The sequence below is a fragment of the Pteropus medius genome, unplaced genomic scaffold, assembly GCF_902729225.1.
Source record: "Pteropus medius unplaced genomic scaffold, Ma_sr-lr_union100, whole genome shotgun sequence".
NCBI lineage: Eukaryota > Metazoa > Chordata > Mammalia > Chiroptera > Pteropodidae > Pteropus > Pteropus medius.
Window position 1 is genome coordinate 28,653 of NW_024346207.1, and position 6,634 is coordinate 35,286.

Genomic DNA, 6,634 nt, shown 5'->3' on the forward strand with positions numbered 1-6,634 from the left:
TGCGGGAGCGTACAACAGTCTCTGATTCAGAAGGATCAGAATGGGGCGCTCTAGTCGTTTGGCTTCATTTAACAGATTTGGAGCCACAGGCGCAGAGAGAATAGGCGGACCCACAAAACTACACTGCGTGTAAAACCCGAGTCTCTTTGCTTGCCTTTTCAATGGTCCTTCCAAGTCTCCCCACTATGCTTCTATTTGTGGTGGCTTATCAAGATTTGCTGGAACTAAAATTCTTCCACTATCCTTCAACCACTTTCTTGAATTTACATTACATACCACTCAGTGCTGGACTCCTACCAATTCAGTTGAGCACCTCGAATCCGGGGTCCAGGTACAGTGCTAAATACAGTGAGCATTAGAAGGGAAGTCGCCATTAAGAATGTACATCTTGTGCACATAAAAATTAAAGAACAATACACATTACAAAGAAGGACCAAATAGTGAACTGAATTAGTATATGCAATGGAAACCCAGGGCAGGGGGAAAAATTGAGAACAATAATAAATGATATATGTAATGTATAGATGTTGAAAAATGGTAAACAGAGCAGTGTTGTAGTTATTAGAGATGAACATGTTAATCTAATATCAAAAGGGTAATAAAGAAAACGGTTTTTAAAAGTAATGATCAACAAAAGAAGAAAAAGCTTTCATACTTTTGTCGTGGAATTCTTTCCGCCAGACGCTTTACCCCTACTTGTCTATTTGGAAAATTGCTACTATTTTTGACTCAGTTTACATATTACTTCATCTGTGAATCCTTCCCGTTCTTTCCAAAATAAATTTATATTCTCATTTTCCATGGGTCCATGGTGGCCAATGAATTCATAATAGGCTTCAAGTATACTACATCATTCTGCATTATAATTTCTCTCTTTGAATGCCTGTGTCTTCCAATGAACAAACAGCTTCTCAAGAGCAGAAAGTTTGTATTTTTCAAAGTTATTTTCCCAGACTCTAGCACAGAACCTAACATATAGTATTTATTTAGTGAATATTTGTCAAAAAAATGTTTAGAACCACTGAGTAGTCAGAAAAAAGACTATAGCCAGGGCATGAATTAATGTACTGAGGAAGAAGTGAATAAAGTGAGATTCTAGACTCAGGTTGGTATTCATGCAACAAACATCAACTACCATATAAGCTCTGGGTGTAAAATGGTAAACAGAAACCAGATAGAGTCCTTGCCCTTATGGAGTTTAAGAACAAATGGGAATTGGCTAGGCAAAGAGGAAAAGAAACTTTCCAGACAGAGTGAACAGCATGATCAAAGTGTCTGTAATGGAAAGAAGCATGACAGTAGCAATTAGAGTGAATAAGATCAATAAAGGTAAGATGAAATAAACAGATAGAAAGTACCCATAAAGAGGCAAGAGGTTGATAGATAAAGCCTGTTTAATAGTAAGAAAAAGAAGCCAGTTTTCTTAGTCATAATAACTAACATTTATTAAACCTGCGCTACGAACCAAATGCTGGGCTGTTTTATAACAAACGCTTAAAGTAGATACTGTTATCCCTGCTTTAACTTAAGCAATTTTGCCAGGATCACACAGCACTTAAGTTTCAGGGCTGAAAATCAAACCTAGGTAATTCAGCACCAAACCCAAGCACAGGAACTGTAATAAAAGCAAAAGTAAAAACTACAAGGAACTCTTTCACAAAATATATTCATTTCCCTCAGATATTTAGCATCTATGAGAAGCAATGCTAAAAGCTTCAAGAACCAATACCCTGGACTTGAACGTTAATGCTCTGGACATAAGACTTTGGCATAGACACTGCTTGGTATTGGTGCCTTCAGTAGGTGATGCTATCAAGCAGCAATGATAACATTAGATATCGACAGCAAGCCAGAGCAGTGGAGGAAGAAAATAGTAGATGCCCTGAGGGCTACTTCATGGAGCACATATGAGACCTTGGGCAAAGGCCTTCACTTATCTGATCCTCAATTTCCTATTTCACAAATGGGCATAATAATAGAATCTATATCACAGGGTTGCGACGATTAAATGAGACATTGTTTGTAAAGTACCTGGCTGCATCTAACACACAGTAAATGCTCAATGAGCATTAGCTGCTATGATGCTGATTATTACTATTATAATGATGGATCTTAGTGATCAAAGTAGGGGAGGCATGACCAACCAAGGAAGATGTGGTTCAGGAACAATTTGTGGAGGGTTACATGGAATATCAGATAAATATTGAATGGGTTGTGAAACAAGTTTATTGCCTCCTCTTTGCCTCAATTACATCCTTTCCCTCCTCATTTTTAGTTAGCACTTACTATTCTGTGTTGTAATTGTTTACTTGTTTTTCCGTATTATGATTTTTGTGTGTTTGTGCAAAGCAACTAACAGTGCCTGGCATAGAGTGGAAACTTAAAGAATATTCATTGAATGAGTGAATTAACGTCTAAATAAAAAGCAATAGGTACAAATGTGCTACAAAGTAAAAAAAAAAAGTGATAGAATTTGGGTCCGTTTATGGCCTTCCTGTGTTCCTAGAACACACTAGGATTCTTCCTGCTCTGTTTCCGATAATATAATCTGCTCATCTATTTGTCTTCATCTGCCCTGATAACATTAGAGACCAAGGGTTGGCAATTGTTTTTCTGTAAAGGATCGGATAGTAAAAATTTCAGATTTGTGGGGGCACATACAGTCTTTGTCTGCCACTACTCAATTCTACCTTCATTGAGCAAAAGCAGCCAGACAATACTGAAATAATGAGCGTGGATGTGTTCCAATAAAACTATTTACAAAAAGAAGAAGGAGGCAGAATTTAGCCTGTGAGCTTATAATTTGACAACCCCTGCTCCAGAACAAATTACCACCATCTCCTTCATGAACTATTGTATATGAATGATGTGTGGGAGCCATTATCTTTGGCTAACATCTATGTCTTAGTTTTATCAGCATGTTAATGAAGATTTCATCCTCTCTTGTTCTGTTCATAACCTGAAGAGTTGTTGAAAAGTGATTAAAACCGTATTGTAATTTTGAATTATGATTTGTCAAAATGATCCTTAAAAGAGTCAATTCTAGAAATCTTTGAAAAGGTTTAAAAAATGAAGGAAGGAAAGAAAAAAATGATTTGTGATAAAATTAACTTTGATTATGTTATTAAAAGTGACCGTTAGATAGAAAATAAATATTTTGGAAACAGTGCAATGTTGAATTGGCAGAGGCTTCGGTCAACAACAATTTTACTACATATCTATACAGAAACAAATGTTAAAATTTTAAAGAAATCATCTAGGCCATGCAAAATTTTCCTCATCTACCAATGGACGAAATTTGTTAAAAGCTGAAAGTGTATTAATTTGTGCTGAGGATATGAACAGGATGTGAACATTTCTGACTCTCAAAAGAAATATGATTCAGCACAAACTCAGTAGCCTTCGGAATGATGACAGTATTCTATGTCTTGGTCGTGATGTTGCCTACACAGTATATACATATGTGAAAACTCTTTGACCTGTACAGTTCAGATTTGTATATTTAACTGTGTGTGAAATATACTTCAATAACAAGTAAGTTGAAAGAAAGGATATTTGGTAGCTAAAAGCATCATCATGAGGCAAGGAGAACCAGGCATGGGACTAAATTTTCAGGTTCCAAAAATTCACTGGTGTGATGATGAAACTCTTGATATAACAAAACACTAGATACCACTATTCATACCACTGCTACTACCACAACAGAAACTTTACTGTAGTCAGTAATGTTGATGGCTGCCACTTCTATGCTGGAAACTCAATCTGGCAAGTATTATGGCAGCTCACAGAGAGAGCATGAATGTAAGAGCATGTATGAACAACTAAATTTTGTGATCGAACTCTGTCGCAATCATTGTTGGTTTCATTATTCTCCTTATGTGATTCTAAATAGTTTTTAACCTTTATTTTGGAAGATTTATTCCACATGTGTCCTGTATTATAAATGTCTTTAAATCCATTTTGGATTTGAGTCAAGAAATGCATAAAACAATGAAAAAGTGTATTTTAGCCACCAAATCATATTAATTTTTTCTCTTATTGCCCATTACTTTCTTTTCAGTCTTACTGTTGGTAAGGCAAAGACTTTGGAGTCTGACAAACCTAGGTGTTTATCCTGGTCCTCTTGCATTGCCCACCCTAATCCTTTTTGAATTTTCCTTTGTTTTATCACTCCCCAACTTCCATGAGTCTTCCCTAAATTAAACATATCCTATTCCTTTGACTGTTTCTCATAAAATGCGTTGAACTGTCACCACAGGAAAAATTATGTCTTCAAGAGTCTGGAGGCCAAGTTCCCAAATGGTATCCTGTCCACTCAGGGGGTCAGGTTGGTGTCAGCCAAAGACTCCTCCTTCCAGTATGGTCAAATATTTATTTGAGCGTCCTAGGGTATTACCAGCAGTGTTGGACCCAACTTCTTTAGTATGACTATCTTCTTGGGCAAGAGAGTCAGGGTCTCTGGAATTCCAGAGCAGCCCAAATATTCAAGGTACTCTTTGTTTATACCTCATCTTATCCCACAATATCTATATATCTGAGAGAGAAATTTCTCCAACAGAGCAGTGCAAGAGACCCCTGCACTTTCCCTACTTTGTCCATAGATGCAGGTGGGTGGTCCCACTATAAAGTCAGCCTCTCTGTGGTATAGGGGCACCACACCCAGCTTTGAGGCATTTTTCTTTTTGAAAAAATTTTATTAATGGAAAGTTTTGAATCTACACCAAAGTAGAAAGAATGGTATAATGATCCCTATATACCTTTCATCCAGCTTGAACTATTTAATTCATGGTAAATTTTGTTTCATCTAAATATTTTGAAGCAACTCTCTTATACTTTAGCATTTCATCTGTAAAGTTTTCAGTATGTAGCTATAAAATATAAGGACTTTTTATTTGGCATAACCATAATACCATTATTATACAATATATCCTTAATATCATCAAATATTCAGTCAGTACCCAAATTTCCAATTGTCTCATACATGTGATGAATGTTTTCTCTTTTTCAACTTGTTCGATCTGACTCCTAAAATCTCTGGAATTTGAAATTGGTCAGTTTATCTTTTAAATCTCTTTGAGTGTAGATCTTCTCTCTCTTGCTCTTGCTTTCGCTCTCGCTCTTGCATTCTTGCTCTTCTATTTTACTTTTTTCTTGCCATTTGTTTATTGAAGGATTGTTTATCTCTATTTTTCCACTCTCAATTTTGCTGATTATTTGTGGGCATGCTTTAAAAACAGATTTATTAAGATATAATTCACATATCATACAGTCCACACATTTACCGTGTACAATTCAATGAATTTTAGTATATTCAGAGTTGTGCATCGATCATCACAATTGAGTTTAGAACATTTTTATTACCCCATAAAGAAACCTTATACCCCTTAATCATGATATCCCAACCCCCAACCCTGCTACTGGCAACCACTAATCCACTTTCTGTCACTATGGATTTGCCTATACTGATCATTTCATATAATTGAAATCTTACAATATATGGTCCTTTGTGACTGGATTATTTCACTTAAGTTTACTGTTTTTAAGGTCAATTCATGTTGTAGCATGTTTCAATACTCCATTTCTTTATATGACTAAATAATATTCTATTGTACGAATACACCACATTTTGTTTATCCATTTGTCAGTTGATGGACATTTATGTTGTTTCTACTTTTTGGCCTTTGTGAATAATGCTTCTGTGAACATGTGGGTACAAGTTTTTATGTGGAGATATGTTCTCATTTCTCTAATAGTGGAATTTCTGAGTCATATGAAAACACTGTTTAACCATTTGAGGAATTGCCAGACTGTTTTCTACAGCAGCTGCATCATTTTACATTCTCACTAGCAATGTATAAGGGTTCCAATTTCTTCACATCCTTGCCAATACTTGTTGTTTAAAAAAATATTATGGCTATCCTAGTGGGGGTGAAGTGGCATCACATTGTGTTTTAGATTTGCATTTCCCTAAGGACTAATAATTTGACATCGTTTATGTGATTATTGGCCATTTGTATATCTTCTTTGGAGAAATTTCTATCCATATCCCTTGCCCATTTTAAAATTGAGTTATTTGTCATTTTATTATTAACTTGTAAGAATGCTTTACATATTCTGGATATAAGACCTTAGTAGATATATGATTTGCAAAAATGTTTTCCTATTCTGTGAGTAAACTTTTTGCTATCCTGATGATGTCCTTTGAAGCACAAAAATTTTTAATTTTGATGATGTCCAGTTTATTTTTGTTGTTGCTTATGCTTTTGTTTTCATATCTAAGAAACTATTGCTTCACCCAAAGTCCTGAAGATTTACACCTATGTTTTCTTCTAAGGATTTTATAGTTTTAGCTCTTACATTTAGATCTTTTAATTTTTGCATGTGGTATGATGTAGGGGTCTAACTTCATTCTTTTGCATTGTGGGCATGTTTTTAATATCTTGTTTTTAAGCCAAAAATTATCACATAAGCAAGTTTTTCCTCAATTTAATTTTCTCATCTCAGTGTAACCTAAGGTATCATTAACATTTGTTAGAGAGCCAAAGCTTCATGATCATTCTATCTCAAAGATCTTTCATCAGAAGCCAGAACTATGATCTTGTAGCTCACCTGGATAATTCTCACCCTTAGGGCT